Source organism: Epargyreus clarus, unplaced genomic scaffold (genome assembly GCF_041222505.1).
Source record: "Epargyreus clarus isolate Ecla_fem2 unplaced genomic scaffold, WU_Ecla_fem_2.2 ptg000008l, whole genome shotgun sequence".
In the NCBI taxonomy this organism is placed as follows: Eukaryota; Metazoa; Arthropoda; class Insecta; order Lepidoptera; family Hesperiidae; genus Epargyreus; species Epargyreus clarus.
This window is the reverse complement of record NW_027332216.1, coordinates 10038682-10057014: the sequence shown is the minus strand read 5'-3', so window position 1 is coordinate 10057014 and position 18333 is coordinate 10038682. Positions and strand designations below refer to the sequence as shown.

The 18333-nt window shown below is 35.2% G+C and overlaps 1 protein-coding gene and 1 non-coding gene across 2 annotated transcripts in view; both read right to left on the bottom strand.

Annotated features, from left to right (window-relative positions):
- The window catches only part of LOC140744395 (uncharacterized), a 78302-nt gene that overhangs the window by 49143 nt on the left and 10826 nt on the right, over nt 1–18333 (bottom strand). The gene's annotated exons all lie outside the window — the stretch shown is intronic.
- Nucleotides 6390–6461, bottom strand: TRNAC-GCA (transfer RNA cysteine (anticodon GCA)). The gene has a single exon. It is a non-coding gene; the product is annotated as a tRNA-Cys (tRNA).

Here is an 18333-nt window from a genome sequence, read left to right as displayed (position 1 = left end):
ATCGAATTATTCGGTCGCTCGTAAAAGCGAACGAGATACGTTTCCGTACTGAATGGAAGTTTTAATTAAAACGATAGAAGCTTCTAGAATATCTTTCATCACATTTAGCAAAGTCATGCTTTCTTTGGTCGAGCATGATTAATTTGACAATGTCATCTTTGTGTGAATTTTTTCATTCACCTTGTAAAAGTCAATTGCTGAGGAAATTAGGCACTGAGATCCAGTAAAAGAAACAATTTCGGAGGCATACGGTACTACCTGTTTTCTACCTATCGCTTATGACTCCATGGACAGGAGTATGGTATACATGCAACTCCATGCCAATTACATGTCATTTTACCTTCAAAGACTTATATTCTTTCGCCATCGTAATATTACGGAAGCATGGAATGCTTTTAACCAAATTTACGTCATTAGAAAAAAGTATTACCCATTACAAATAGAATAGATTGCTAAATGGTGAAAAACATAAAACTAATGAAGCGCTTAACGTCTTTCAGAGGTTAGCAACAGAAGCTTCTCAGCGAATAAACAAAGAATGAATGAATCTTTTTGAAATCTATTCAAAATTGCGTCACAACGGCACGTGCGATATAACAATCGACGCATCCACGTTTACCTCGACCATAATTCCATGCAAACTTCTATTTATAGCTGGAATACCTATTCATAAAGTATGAAATAGTTTACGTCATTGAATAGTTTTTGTTCGCTTAGCTTTTGTTGTAGGTTTGTTAAATAATGATAGTTTCAGTCTGGTTCATTTCGGTAACCAATACCATGTTCTGTTAAAAAAATGTATCAGTAAGTTTTCTGATTGCAAACAGAGTTTTATTTGTGCGTTATTAATTGTAATTTAATATTCTAACGCCCATTTTGTCTATGCTTAAGGACCAGTGATGAATAAGCTACTTGGAGGTCGAATATTATAATTATTGCCTTGGCAAACGTGGGGCAGATTGATAAACGTTAAAGAAGAATGGGAGAAAATAAGTATAAAAATGCGATATTTTATCTTATTTGAAGTAACAAATTTAAAACTGCAAAGGTTGCAAAATGGTAGACTTTATTCAGGAAAAAACCTAATCGTTACGTTACTATTGCGGTATCTGCATTAATATCGATCACCTAGGCCGCTACGTCAACACGGTACTACAATACCAACTCTAGTGTCCATGATATCAACCTGGGAAAGGCTAAGAGTCCAACACGCACATGGGCTTCTATGCGTGTTGGACTCTTAGCCTCTCGGCCCCTAATATCTAATGAATTTAAATAATAATAAAACGTCTAAACCTTTTGCGCGTCAGATCGGTATGGTGACCGCTCTAACACGCGGGTCGTCAAAAAATTGAGGGGCAAATTAAATTTTACACTATACATATAAGTAATTTTTAGTATTAAAACTGTAATACAAATTATGTGCCATAAAAAGTCCGTTAATTAAGTAATAAAAAAATATATATGACAATTATAATAAACACTTATTTATCAGACTACAGAGATCCACATTTTCTTAGTAAAACAGACTTAATTGTAATGTTAGTGAGAAATATATTATTACATAAATTATTACCATTTATTAATCATTCAATTCAAATTATCAAATTTCAAAAAGATGAATATAAATGATTATACTATGCTATCGCTTCGCTACCCTCTGCACGAAACTAAGCCACATTAAGATTGTACATTGTACAGTCCTCAATAACAGTTCTTAGTATGGTGTTACGACTCGATCTTATAGCCAACAAAGCAACGGTTTTTACAGTCACAGTTACGGTTGTTAAGACAGGCGTAATAACCACGATTTAAAAATAATAATCACATACTATCTTAGAGAAGTATATGAAACAAACAATCCGGATTATTAAGACGACTCCTTCAAGATGTCCTACTTTGTCGCTACGGTGACGTCATGAATCGTTTATGAGTTCATGCTAATAGTAGGCGTCAGCAATAATGCTCAACAGATGTTATTGCGAAAATGTTTCCACGGGCCTAGCTTCGAAAACAATATTACATTATTATCAGACTTATTACAAAACTCAGTTCAGAAACTGATTTCCAACAACTTGATATACCTAACATTTTATTGTTTTTCAATAAATGTCGTTTATTGAGTATATTGACCCATCGGCTCAATTTACTTTTATCGAGTCTTGATAGTAAGCGTCCTATAATATACATTTAAAATTAAGGCACCCTACTAAGTAACTAAGCTTTGATGGGTTGGGTAGGGAAGAGACACTTGCACAGGGCCTTAGCCCTTTAGATGAGGAACCCGATATTATATTAATTAATTAAACAGCTTCAGATAAACAATAATTCGTAATGAATACAGCAGATATTATTGCAAAATGTTCACTGTACTAAAAGAAAATTGCACGAAAATTTTGCAAAGTTAACTGAATGTTATTTTCAAACTATCTCTGTAGAAACTACAATTATACTTTAGTAGTTAATACAGTACGTTGGAGTTATATTACGAGCAATGCTATTTGGATCCTTTGTCTAAGTTTAGAAACTTTAGAGTCAGGATATCTTAGAAACAGAACGAAGAACTTCTTAGTAGTTCATATTCATTACCTTTTGTACAGGATTTACTAAAGTTTTGTTATTAATAAGTACCTTTATTAGTAGTAAAGTTCTTTGTGATTCGAGTGTGGCAATACCATCAGAACACCTATTCCTGCCGTATACTGGGAACGGTATGCTTAGCGATGCTGTTTTTTGTTTAAAGAAATTAAAAGTACGTACATTATGTATACCAATTTAGTCCTCATGAGGAGTAATGTATCTTTGAGTAATTACTTTAATCTTACTTTATATTACTTTAATCTTTCTAGAAAAATATTCATTAGGTTCAATAGTTTCTCGTGAATCTCATACAAGCTTATAAATCAAAACTCGTTGAAAGTGTCGATAAGAGACAAATTTTACTTGTCATCCATAATTTACCCACAAACAATATTCCCAAAAAATTTAAATACATGCACGAAATAATCGTAAACGTTCCAAAAGCAACATGCAAATGTTGCAGTTTACGATTGTACGTAATTTAAATCAATATCCGACGCCAAAGAATAATAAATAAAAGTCACACAGAGCATCTCAGGGAATCATCAAGGTAGTTATAAACGTGTACAATTTACAGCTTGCATAGTTCGTAAATTTAAATCATGAGCAGATGTGCGTCATTTTGTAGTAACAAAACGTTTGGCGACTGGAAGAGAACCATTAAATGACGAAAACATTACGTCGGGTATTAGAAACTAAATATAAGATTCATTACATCATGCGGGAAATACTGCTGATATGTTAACGACTTATGGAAGCAGAAACGAAGCCACGATTTTTGATGCTTTTCGAAAATACTTGTAGGTTGCAACCTTTTTTCATAAGCAACAAACGAGCGTGCAGTCCACCTGATGGTAAGAGGCCACTGTCACATGAACACCTGTAATCAACCCCAGATAAGATTACCTATATTCCTAACTAATGTTGGCAACAGATTCGTTGCTACCACTGAGTACGCCTAAGTTGGAATGCCTATCATAAATATGTCTCCCTTACTTCACCCTTCAAAGCAGCGCTAAATACTTCTGCTTGTAGGGAAAAATACGTATGGCGGGGGTCCTCCGGAGTCACTTCACAGTGGTTTCTTGTAGCTAGTAAAATCTGCTCATTACAAGAGTATATAAATCAATTTCTTTAATAGTCAAGGAAAACATCAGAAAAAAACCTCCCAGAAATATTTTAATACGACGAATATTTTTATAGAATAATGTCTATATGTCTATGTTGTATTATCTATTCTAATCCGTACTTGAGTAGCGCTGTGAACTATGTTCAAAGCCCTTCTGAAAGGAGACTGGTGCTCGACAAGAGATAAATAGTTCATGGACTTGGTAAAGTTACTCTTCTGCACTTTTGTTCAATGGTAGACATTTCTTATCCAGTTAGAAATGTGTTTTACGTCATATCTTGGACCATTGTTTTTTTAATTCAATAAATTATTCAAAAAAACTCGAACTTATCTGTCGGTCTGTGTAATAACATTGTCGTGTACCTTAACAAACATTGGACACAGAAAATTGTATACGTTCTAAATAAATGTATAAAGAACATCAAGATAATTGGAAAGGACCGAACGAAATAAACTACGTTCGTATATTTAGCTTTACAGAGGAGATTCCGTATAATTGGAATGATCTGAACGATTTCAGGTGGATTGGGTTGGAATGAGCTTAACCAAAACCCTCGCGCCCACCTAATTCCATCGCACATGTCAACTTGTCACGGATCGAATTATTCGGTCGCTCGTAAAAGCGAACGAGATACGTTTCCGTACTGAATGGAAGTTTTAATTAAAACGATAGAAGCTTCTAGAATATCTTTCATCACATTTAGCAAAGTCATGCTTTCTTTGGTCGAGCATGATTAATTTGACAATGTCATCTTTGTGTGAATTTTTTCATTCACCTTGTAAAAGTCAATTGCTGAGGAAATTAGGCACTGAGATCCAGTAAAAGAAACAATTTCGGAGGCATACGGTACTACCTGTTTTCTACCTATCGCTTATGACTCCATGGACAGGAGTATGGTATACATGCAACTCCATGCCAATTACATGTCATTTTACCTTCAAAGACTTATATTCTTTCGCCATCGTAATATTACGGAAGCATGGAATGCTTTTAACCAAATTTACGTCATTAGAAAAAAGTATTACCCATTACAAATAGAATAGATTGCTAAATGGTGAAAAACATAAAACTAATGAAGCGCTTAACGTCTTTCAGAGGTTAGCAACAGAAGCTTCTCAGCGAATAAACAAAGAATGAATGAATCTTTTTGAAATCTATTCAAAATTGCGTCACAACGGCACGTGCGATATAACAATCGACGCATCCACGTTTACCTCGACCATAATTCCATGCAAACTTCTATTTATAGCTGGAATACCTATTCATAAAGTATGAAATAGTTTACGTCATTGAATAGTTTTTGTTCGCTTAGCTTTTGTTGTAGGTTTGTTAAATAATGATAGTTTCAGTCTGGTTCATTTCGGTAACCAATACCATGTTCTGTTAAAAAAATGTATCAGTAAGTTTTCTGATTGCAAACAGAGTTTTATTTGTGCGTTATTAATTGTAATTTAATATTCTAACGCCCATTTTGTCTATGCTTAAGGACCAGTGATGAATAAGCTACTTGGAGGTCGAATATTATAATTATTGCCTTGGCAAACGTGGGGCAGATTGATAAACGTTAAAGAAGAATGGGAGAAAATAAGTATAAAAATGCGATATTTTATCTTATTTGAAGTAACAAATTTAAAACTGCAAAGGTTGCAAAATGGTAGACTTTATTCAGGAAAAAACCTAATCGTTACGTTACTATTGCGGTATCTGCATTAATATCGATCACCTAGGCCGCTACGTCAACACGGTACTACAATACCAACTCTAGTGTCCATGATATCAACCTGGGAAAGGCTAAGAGTCCAACACGCACATGGGCTTCTATGCGTGTTGGACTCTTAGCCTCTCGGCCCCTAATATCTAATGAATTTAAATAATAATAAAACGTCTAAACCTTTTGCGCGTCAGATCGGTATGGTGACCGCTCTAACACGCGGGTCGTCAAAAAATTGAGGGGCAAATTAAATTTTACACTATACATATAAGTAATTTTTAGTATTAAAACTGTAATACAAATTATGTGCCATAAAAAGTCCGTTAATTAAGTAATAAAAAAATATATATGACAATTATAATAAACTTCACATGAAATAATATTTTAAGTAATTGCTGTAAAAATACGACAGTACTTTAAAAAAAAGTGTGTGTTTTTAAAGGTGGTAGAACCCTTTGTGGTTCGACTCCGGCGGCACCACCGCCACACCTATTTCTACCTAATAACAGCAGTGTTAAGCGCTGCTGTGTTCCGGTTTGAAGGGTGTGGTAAGGGAGACGGACTTTTCCGAGGCGTTCCAGCTTAGTCCTCAGGGGTAGCGGCGCATCTGTGGCCGACCTCAGGTAGGAATATCTAATCCTATCTGGGGTTGATTACAGATGTCCATGGGCGGCAGTAGCCACTTACCATCAGGTGGACTGCATGCTCGTCTGCTACTCTTATATTATAAAAAAAAAAAAAAAAAAAAAAAAAAATGAGATACGCTGTGTAATGTATTCCATCTCATTCTTTTACACGTTCAATCCTACAGATTTATATGTTTGTCTCTTTCTACGTTACGCCTCAACTTTTCGTGTTACACTTGATTTTACTCCTCATAAAATTTCCGTACCGGGCCTTATAACTCAAATCGTTTCTTAAGGAGTAAACTCCAAAAAAACTGCAAAACATACGATGCTTCATTTTAAAGGGGACACCCGGGTTTGAACCGGGGACCTCTCGATCTGCAGTCGAATGCTCTACCACTGAGCTATATCCCCATTGATATAAAATGGCGAAATAGAGCTTATAATGAATTTTTCGTACTGTTAAAATTTATATTGCATTTACGGGATTTTTTGCAAATTTTCATTTGCATACAGAAAACAATAATATAGCTTAATTCTGATCATAATGGACCCTTAAGCAGTCGGTTGCGATATTTTGTGATCTAACATCCTACTTTGATTAAAACATAATCTAAGTAATATTTTATCTAGGTATTATTTATGGATATAGGGTTCATGACAATAAATCAATACAAATGTAAATATCTAACTATTTTTACACTAGGTTCTCTATCGAAATACGGCCAATTAAATTATAATTCTAATGTAATTTTAATATTAAATAATGTTTTTTGATTGATTGATATTAATAATAAAATATATTTTTGACTGAAAAGCACATGAATTTGGCAATGGCTACTTTAGATTTTATGTACGTGGAATGATATTCTTTGTCGTTTTCAAACGCCATGAAAAATTTGTAAAACACAATGCACATCTTTTCATTAGTAATAATAACGTGTTTTAGCTAGCGTGTTTGCGAAGGTGTTTTAGCTAACACTTTAGTTTTAGTTATCAATGTAAAAGGGAGGTGAGTAAGTAATCGTTTTTGGTTACAATTTAATTGGTATTCATTTTGGGAAGAAAAGTCTTATGTGCTTTTCTTTCGTGCGCCGTTTAGCTTTTAGTTATAAATAAATTATGACGTAATCTGGTAAAATAAGTGATAAGTAATTATTGAGAAATACGAAGATATGAGGCCCGGGAATCGAACCTCGGACCTTCAGACTGAGAACCTCCCAAATATGGCTTGCCTCCCAAACAATCCTCAGCTTATAACGAATAATACATAATGGACCTATATGCATAGATGAATAGAATATGAAAACAGAATAGTATTCTTTCATATACAAGTCGTGGCATGCATAATAATTTTGTCTTACGACTTAAGAAAGAAATGAAGCAGCTCCTTATATTACTTCCATTTATTTATGCAATATGAAATATATTATCACTGCAATTTACATAGTGATGTTGGGAGTCTGGCTGAGGTCGTATAAATTAATTATATTATATTATATTCAGACGGATGATGTAATATATTTTGCATTCTATTTGAGCCATATTAGGGATTGGATCTATTGAGTCTAATCATAGACACATAACCCTGAATTGTTAAACTTATGTATAAGTTAAAAGGATATGGTTTTCATGATTTTCATGGTTTTCATGATGCAACTTGTTGTTTTGTGTACATTTTTCTTACTTTTGTAACTTACTAACAAAAACATACGGCCATTTTGGGTTTAACCGAGTCGTAATCTTGTATATACAATTCTCGTGAAACAATGTTAGTTACCGTACTCCTCCGAAACGGCTTTACCGATTTTAACCAAATTTTATACGCATATTCGGTAGGTCTGAGAATCGGCTACTATCTATTTTTTTATACCCCTAAGTGATAAGGGTTATTCACCCTTAAATTTTTTTTATTTATATGGCAACATAACGTTTGCCGAGTCAGAAAGTAAATTTATATTAAGTTGTCCTTTATGGATAGTATACAAAGAAATGTACGTAAAAATCCAACTTCAGATTAAAAGGCATCATCGCTGAGAATTAACCATGCAATGTATTATAATAATTCATAATGAACGTTTTGTTTAAATGGTTTAAAATAATATTTTCGAAAATGAAAAAAAAAATTAAAACATAAACTGGAAAAACTAGTCTATGGACCGCATCTAACGATTTTGAAACTACACTTCTTAAGAAAAACAATGTTATTAGGAATTAGGTTCAATGATATAACGCGCTCATCACATAACAATGACAGGATGGTGGTAAAAAGTATTTGTATTACAATTATGATTAGGAATAATTACTAGTTTATATTTCTACTTTATTGTCTTCCGATACTGAGAGAGACTAATGACAGATGGACAAGGCGTATAACGGAATGGACGCCTAGATTCCAAACTAAGAGAAAAAGAGGAAGACAGAGAATACGTTGAATTTAAATATAAAAAGATTGCAGGTCCACTGTGGTTCAGAACTACTCAGTTGAGAGCAGGTTGGAAAGAGCTGGAGGAGGCCTTCGTGTTGTAAAGACAGGCCAACACAATCAACATAGATATATAATAATAGATATATGTAATATGTGTGTAATAGTGTAAATAAAGTTGGCAATAAAGGCTTAATAATCTTCCGTTATTATTATTATTTCATTTGATACAATCATATACGGCGTGTTACATTTATCTCAGGCATGAGTATTTTTTCATCTGAAAGGGTATGAAGGTTTCATATGAATAATATCTATTGTGTAGACCCGAGGATGGGTTAGGCTTCTTCCTTGACGTCTCTATTTTCGTTACAAAGTGCCTATTTTATTATTAAACCATTTTCCTGTCTCAAAGGAATCGCTGCTTTTAGAACAAAATTGAATATTTTAGATGAAATTTTTTAAATGTAAATATTTTAAGCTACATTAAACTATTTAAAAGTATATTTTGGTCGGGGAGATGCCACAACTATTTCTATCAATCTATCCGATGCTTGATTACGAATGCTCAACATTTTACAATTTGTTCATACTATAAATTATCAAACGATTGGTACGTATAAGTTATAGATTGATTATTAATAACCACGTAAAATAACTCAAAGATAGGGCTAAGCTAAGTTTCATCTTTGTCTCTCAGAGCGAGCTTAAGTGCTACTTAAGTATGTACTTATCGTAGGGGTTCAGGCGACAGGCCGGCGACGTGGGTGACGCAGCCGTCGCCGTTTACACGCGACTTACTCGGTACCGAGCCTACCACTTACTGTTCCTACGTTATCAACTCATTAGATCTTAATATAGTGTTATTATGACATGTATTATGAAAGGATAATCGTGTTTTTGAAGTGAGCGAACCAAACCCGCAACGCTATAAACAACAAGATACACGAAGCTATCCACATTGCGGAAAACTGGTAACAATGGTGCCATATACGAGTAGTCCGGAATAAGGAGATCCATGGAGAGTTCACTACCCTCACTATTAAAGACATCGGCGCAAGGAGGAAGTATAGCAACGTAACCGAAGATTCATTAAGAGAGCTAGATAGGGCTAAGCTAAGTTTCATCTTTGTCTTTCAGAGCGTGCTTAAGTGCTATTTAAGTATGTACTTATCGTAAGGGTTCAGGCGACAGGCCGGCGACGTGGGTGACGGAGCCGTCGCCGTTTACACGCGACTTACTCAGTACCGAGCCTGCCACTTACTGTTCTTACGTTATCTACTCATTAGATATTAATATAATGTGTTTAATGTTACTGTAAAAGGATAATCATGTTAGTGGTGGGTAAGTGACCAGCAGTAAGTGCTTCGTTTAAAAGCGTTTTTTGTAACTTATAAAATATTGATTGTGAGTAGTTGTAATACATAGCGGTGGTCTTAAATTTAACGTATGTGACATATTAGGTACGTAATTCGGAAGGTTTCTGATTAATTCCTCATCAGGCAAACATATGTGTAACTATGGATTAGAATATCTGTTTTGATACTGAACTAAAACAATCTGATATGATTGATGAATAGGCTATTTTATTACCTACGTAATAGTTAGTTTTTGCGTCATTATCCATTTGACTGATAAAATATTCCTAGCATGCTTTTAACTTACTAGACCAATCCACGTTTCAAAACTTAATAAAGAATTCTCAGGCATTAAGTTACCTCAAAATCTTGACTTCTACTGTTGAAGTGTGATGCCCTATTTTAGAACCATTTATGCGTAAGTAACTAAAATTAAATATGTAAAACCTGTGCTAATCCAGAAATGTGGTGGAAGGCAGAATTCATAGTGAAAATACTTATACAGAAATACGCACATCTTAATTTCCCGTAAGACTAATAAAAGGATAATTACGGGCCTGAAGGCACGCGAGTTATTGGAATATAATATCTTTCGCCAGATTCCCCGAGTTTAATTATTTTCTATACAGATGCCCGTCTTGATTCCAACCAAGCCGTAATGAATTGGCTAGTTAGTGGAAGTTGCAATTAAGTGCTCAGAGTCTAATCTCAATTAGCGAGTTCTCTTTTAATTATTATCGTATATTAAATCCCTTTTCTTGATAATTTAGGATATTTTGAGTCTTTGTATGAAATATATTTGGCTGTATTTTAATATTGTGAGTTTGTGAAAATTTAGGTTTGGTTTAGGTTTTTTTTTTTTTTTTTTTTTTTTTTTATATCCTATAACCTAACGATTAGGCAGACGTGCTACCTGATGGAAAGTAGTCAACGCCGCCTATGGACATTTGCAACACCAGAGGAGTCGCCAATGCATCGCCGGCTTTGTATGAGAGCTCTTTTTGCACCTTTTTTGAAGAGCCCCATGTCATAGCGCTCCGGGAATACCTCAGGAGGAAGTTCATTCCACATCTTACACGTCCGCGGCAAGAACGTCCGTGCAAACCGAACCGTGGAGGACCGCCACGAGTCCAGTTGGTGTGGATGGAACTTCATCCTTCGGCGAGTGGTGCGATGGAGGAATGGTGACGTAGGCACCAGGTCAAATAGTTCCTCGGAACACCCACCATTGTAAAGCCGGTAGAACACACAGAGGGAACCTATGTCCCTCCGCAAACTCAAAGGTAAAAGGTGTGCTGTATTGATAAAGAAATACAATGAAAAACATATCCATGAGGATTCCACAACATTATTAAGTGTTTTAAAAGTACTCTAATTCATATTTGGCTACATAGGGACTATGACAGTATAAAACGTTATGTCACCCATGTACCTCATAATCCATAACATTAAGAAATAGTCAATTAAAATACAAAAGATCTACTCTTTCGTCATCGTCTTTCAGTAAGTTCCTATTGGCATAAACATTTTGAACAGCAAACAAACTATTTTATATTATATCTTCATGAAATGCTATCGGTATTTAACATTATTTTAGAAACACTATAATACGCTTCAATTAACTGCAAGAAATAAAATTTCGTCGCGTTAAAAGCAAAAATAAAGATTCTCCGAACGTTTAAGTGCTCAAAACGAGACGTAATGAGTTCGTAACGTATCTTTCACGCTCGTTTCATTCCTTTGACATCGAATAATGGCTTTCTACCCACTGGTAAAGGTAGGAAACGGTAAAATGTTTGAGAGAGTTATTAGTGAGGGATTGATTATTACAATTCAAAAAATATCGTGTAAAACTTTGTGGATTTTCGGCAAAATTTTTAAACGTGTTTGTAGGTTTTGGTTTTGAAGGAATTGACCACTTGTGGCCTTATATGTTTGTGACTCATGAGCATGACCCAATACAATTACAGTGAAACGATTAAGATAAAATGTTCACTTTTCAGAAAGTCATTGATGGACAATATCGCAATATAACGTTGTTTGTTTTTAAAATGAAGCCGGTTTTGGTACTAATGAAAAAAGACAACATTTTTTTAATTAAAAAGACGCTCTTATTCAAACTATAAGAGCTAAAACTTTGTGACGTTAAAGTAAAAATACGATAAATCTCCGAACGTTTAAGTGCTCAAAACGAGACGTAATTAGTTCGTAACGTATCTCTCACGCTCGTTTCATTCCTTTGTCATTGCTTTCATGTCTGTCATTTTGGCTTTCTACCTACCGGAAACGGTAAAATGTTTCAGCTACCTTATCACAAAAGATCTGTCGTGTAATTGGTTATCGGATACTTCGAATTTATGGCTCGATAAATCCTACGATCAAGTGTTTTGATTAATGTTTCGAAATAACAATTTATGTATTGAGTTTCCGAAATGAAATAATGGATCGGAATGACTTTGTACAGTTTTCTCCCTGTTTTAACGTAAATTACTGATCAGTATCATCAATATTTCTGGTTTTAAAGCATTGATATCATCTGAGACAGATAACCTTATAGGACCCTTGGTCATTTGGGGCACCACTGTCACAACTATTAAATAGGAATTCAACTGCTGTGTTTTAGCTTAAAGGGTTTGAAAGATAAGGGAGAGCGTAGTTGTTAGGAGTAGCACACTTCTATCTTTGACCTCAAGGAGGACTTTTATCATTTTTGAAGTTGATTATAAGTAGGCATCAGTGCAATGATCTACTCAACTTCATTTAAAAACATAACGCAGTTCGTGTTAGTAGTACTTATATAATTGTTATAACTAGTGCTTTATAAATTTATATCCTCATCTCAAACCCTCGGAGCTAAGGGTCACTGCAGGGTACGGAAAGCTGTCTCCGGTTCACAACGGGAGGTCGATAAGCTGGAAGAGGGATTTCTCGGCAGATGCTAATATAAAGGCTTTGTGTATTTCCTTTGTTTTGATATGTATGGTACGAGTATTAATGGTTCTGTGAATTCCAACCTCCACTTGAAATTGGGATTCCTATCTTAGGTATGAAATTTCAAATATTTTTGGAATTGCGAAACGTGAAAGAGAAGATGTTCAAACACTTATGTTTTTTCATCTGAAGATGCACTACTATAGTAAAATAAATTTTGTTTTGGCTTTTTCTAATTTGACAAACAATACTTATAATACTCGTATGTAACAAACATTTTAAACACTAATAAATGTTTGAATCTTTCGCTCACTCAAAAGATTATTTAGTTTTACGCAACGCTTGATGACACAAAACTAACTGTAAACTTATGTTTATTTTAACAAATTAGCTAACAATTCTTTTACAATATATTATTTTGATTAGTCTTCCAGGAAGTCATCTATTGACGCGACAAATTCCAAAAGAAAAACTGTTTCGTATACCGAAATAGAACGGTATATTTGTCACGATTTACATAACGCCTACCTGAATACCATAGGCATTCTTTGTAGGTGATAAATTAATGGTGTCGCGCATTATTTTTTTAAGATTACGACAAGTCTTTGAGATTATTATAAAATTTCGTGCGGCATGGCAATAAAGCAAATCATATGGCGCTGGGAAATTTACGTCTTAATTTCTGGTAATAAAAACGTCACTAGATATTTCATTTGTGTAATACGAATCCAATTCGAATAAAGTATTTAGTTCTGCGAATGTGAATGAGGTTTTATTTTTTATTTAATGTGCTTGGTATCATCATCAACCCATTATTGTCCCACTGCTGGGCACGGGTCTCCTCTCAGAATGATTCTCAGTATTGGTAGACTTCACAAACCTTTGAGTTTTTTTTTTTATCCCAGGTATGCAGATTTCCTCGCGATGTTTTAATTAATTTCTAATACGCAAATGATTTCGAAAAATCAGAGGTGCGTGCCTGGGATTTGATCCTTGAACCACTCGATCGAAGGACCGAGTTTCTTAACCACTGGGCTGTCACAGCTTTGGTATGCGGGTTAAGTCTTGCTGATTTTTAGTCTAGTTAACCTCTTCCGTGCCTCTAAAGTGCCTTCTGAATAATATAAGATTCTGCCGCCTATGAACATCTGTAGTTGGCCCCAGATAAGATTAGATTCTTACCTTAGGTCGACTAACGATACGTTGCAAACCCCGAGGACAAAGTTAAAACGCCTCGGAAAAGAATGTTCCATTACCACACCCTTCAAATATATAAACCTTTAACTCTAATGTTTTAGGCATAAATAGGGTGTTGAAGCCGCCGGACTCGCACCACACAGGATTCTACCAAAATTCGGACTTAATACTGAGTTACATCTTAATGAGCCTTACAGTATATATATGTATGTCTATTATATAATTATAATGTTCGATGACACGACTATTCCCTGTAATACGAAAGTTGCTTACGAATTGACATTTCGTTGAGAGCATTACAAAGGCAATAATGATGCTCCAAGTTAAGTGAGTGGGCCATCCCCGTACAAAGATATTCCAAGTCATCCCTCCGTCGTTTAATAGATAAAGATCTCAACATCTTCGGCGGGATTCGTGCTTAATTTAATATTTAAAGCAGAACAAAGATTTATTCCTTATCTTTTGCCGACGAAGAACTGAAAGAGCGAAGTATAATATGTAGGTACACTGTTTTAAGATCGTTACTTTGAACCATGTTTTTATTATTAATTGTAAAAAGCTATATATGCATAATGTATTTATATTTCTAAAGTGTTAACATATTATTTTATGTGCTTATAAAAAATTGCCTGCTACGTTTTACATTATGACAATGCTGCGTGAACACCACCATGCATAGGTGATGTATTGTTATAAATCTTATAAAATAAAATAGTAAACCAATTCCGATTGCCTAATTTGTCATAAAGCTATGTTTTATTATGTAACGAGTACTCACGATATGCGTTTTTTATTGCCGATATTTCGAATCAGTTGCATGGATCGTGGTCACGGCGAAACTGATGGAGGGGAGAAACCGTTGACAAGTACTAGTGGTAGATTAATCTATCTACCCTACGTCTAGTTCGTTTTTCTTTTCTAGGTTTCATATCACGACACACAACACTGACAATATCCTTACGCACCGTACTTTGCACTATTTGTGACTTGCATAAACTAACCACTGGATTCCACGTTTGGGCTAACTTAAAACCATCTTCTCTATTGAAGTTCCTAGGATGTTTCTTGATCTCTATTGCTTCACTTACTAAACGAGGAAAGTAATGACGCTCAGTGGAGATCACCTGAGGTTTGTGTAATTCAATCCAGTGGTTACAACCTGAACTGAGGATGTGTTCGGCTACCGCAGATTTCTTAGGGTCATTATTTTTGACTGCGCTGATATGTTCCTTAATGCGTTGTGATATGGCTCGTTTTGTCTGCCCAATATACGAACAACTACAGTCAACCTTATAGACCCCTGGGCACTGGTATGGAATAGTATCCTTGGGGGAACGAAGATAGGCCGCGAGCTTTTTAAAAGGCGTAAATATACTTTTTATGTTATATTTTCGATCTAAAATCCTCCCTATCTTATCCGTGACACCTTTCACATACGGGAAATATGCGGAATGCCTTTCTACTACGCTGGTGGTGTTATGATTCCGTTCAGTTCGTTTGGCTATAGTTGCGTGGCCATTGAGACGCAGGACCTTCTCCAGGTGTTCCAACTCCTGCGCCAAATGATCATTGTCACATAATTCATAGGCCCGGTTCGTGAGGGACTTTGCAACCGAAGCTAAGTGTCTGGGGTGGTGGTGTGAAGTGCCGTGTAAGTATCTATCCGTGTGAGTAGGTTTCCGTTAAACTGCGTGACTAAATGTACCATCAGGGCGGGCCTCTAATGCGACATCCAAGAATGCCAATTTCCCATTGTCCTCCATTTCGCAAGTGAATTTTATACTGGCCAGTACTGGCCAGTATTGTCAGTGTTGTGTGTCGTGATATGAAACCTAGAAAAGAAAAACGAACTAGACGTAGGGTAGATAGATTAATCTACCACTAGTACTTGTCAACGGTTTCTCCCCTCCACCTCAGTTTCGCCGTGACCACGATCCATGCAACTGGGTCGAAATATCGTCTAAAATCATATATAAAGCTATGTTATCTGCTTTCTAGCTATGACATCTGCTATAAATGCTGCCCTATATAATATCTACCCCTATATAATATTGTATCTGCTATAATACGCCCTAACATTAGGTAATCTTACAACAGCATACTATAAAGCCTCCCCGTGAGCGAACGCCGACCACTATGATGGCCTATAAAGTGAATAATGTGATGAGCTTCGTCAACGAGTTTTGTCTCAAAAATATACGTATGATTTCAATATAGTGTTTCTGATTTGTATATTATAACTATATTGCAATAGGGAATATCGATTCGCTATTACTACTCTATTTGGCACGCAAATTCTCAGGTTCATGCCTTGTTCTGGCACACACCTAAATTATATTAATAATATGGGTCTGGATGTTTGTGGGTGTTTAAGCTGACAGTAATGCACACACATAAACAGTACCCCTCACGTAATCCTAGTTATGGATGTAGAAAACGTATTTTAAATATTTAATTCCCTTTTCCAAGTATACTGGTATATAAAATCAAAGTTTACAGAGGAATGCAGTGAACCAGATATTGTTTTAAATAAAGCGTAGCGTGCAATGTGGACGAAGGCAGTTTTAATAAAAGTTGTTGTGTCAACACCACGCAACTAGCTGAGTTATTGCATTTTTAACATGTAGGTCATTCTAACTTCCACATATTGGACTTTAGTAAAATATTTTCTATATAGAAGGAATTATACCTATGATAATATTTTAATATTACATTTTATGATGAGTTAACAGTGCTTGGAAGGCAATTATTAACCTGAAGGAGGGAGGATTCAAAGGACACACATGAAACTATTTCCTATAAATAAAATACCACTGTAATGTTTAAACTCGTGGTTCCTTTAAAGCTAGAAACCAGAAATATTCAAAGTAGGTATCTAAAGTTTCGTCAAAATCAACTCAGTGATTTCTAAGATTATTGCACACAGACAGACAGTAAACATGAGCTTCTCGTATTATGTAGTAAAATAAATAAGGACATGAGCTCTTCATAAAACATACAAAAAGAGCTCCCCTCTAAAGCCGGCGTTGCAATGACGACACCTCTAAAGTTATAAATATCCAGGCCCCTGGATACTGGACACTGGACTTAGGTTTAGCCAGTGGAGTTAAAAGACATAAGCTTAAAAATAAAAACGTAGTAATTAGAATTCACGCACATTCACTTCAATTATATTAATTTCCGATCAACATGATGAATACTATCACTAATATTGTATGACCACGATCTACTAAAATTTCACAAACTATTCAAAATCGATTCAAACAGCACATGTACATTCCTACTTTCAAATAGCTGTGTTATTTCCCGTTTATCTCATAGTTTAGCCTCGAATACTTTTACCCGCAAACATTAGCGTGGTCTACTGAACGTTCTCGGACAGACAGATCTATTTTAAGATCGGAACAATGTGTAAGGGAGCAGTGAAATAAGAAAAATGCTGGGTGACATTGACGAGGCGAAGCGAGGTCTTTGTATCCGATGATGTACCTACCGTTTGAATGTGTTTCCAATATTTCCGCTAAAGATATCCAACTATATAAATAAAAAGCAAAATACGGACATGGGAAGGGAATGTTATCTATAAATTGCATAGATATACTGCTGATCGTTTTTATTAGTAGTATATCTATACTAATATTAAAAAGAGGAAAACTTTGTTTGTTTGTTTGATTGTAATGAATAGACTCAAAAACTACTGGAACGATTTTAAAAAATCTTTCACCATTCGAAAGCTACATTATCCACGAGTAACATAGGCTATATTTTATATGAAATATATTTGATAATTAGATTTTGAGGCGGTACAAAGTTTGCCGAGTCAGCTAGTCCATGATTAATTGGTAATAAGTTGTTCTTTGATTATTATGTCAAACGTTAATCAATCGGAGATGGTCGGTGTGAAGCGGGATATATTTTTTTTAGTATTTTTTTTTTATAATATAGGAATAGCAGACGAGCATGCAGTCTACCTGATGGTAAGTGGCTACTGCCACCCATGGACATTGTAAACAATTCCAGATAGAATTAGATACTTCTAATTAAGGTCGGCCATAGATGATGCACCCCTACTCCTAAGGACTAAGCTGGAACGCTTTGAATCTGTGTCTGCCTATATGTCTCACTTCCCCACCCTTCAAACCAGAACGCAGCAGCCTTAACACTGCTGTTCATAAGGCAGAAATGGGTATGAAGTAGGTGAAATCTCCACAATGTCCTTTCTAGAGTGTATAATAGAGGTATAAATCCTAAGCATAAATGATTTTTAAATGTTACCTGCGTAATAGAAAATACTTGTCGCTTGTTTTACGGTGAAGGAAAATATTGTGAGGAATCCTATGCATACAAGAATTTCTTAAAGATAGGCGCAGTGTAT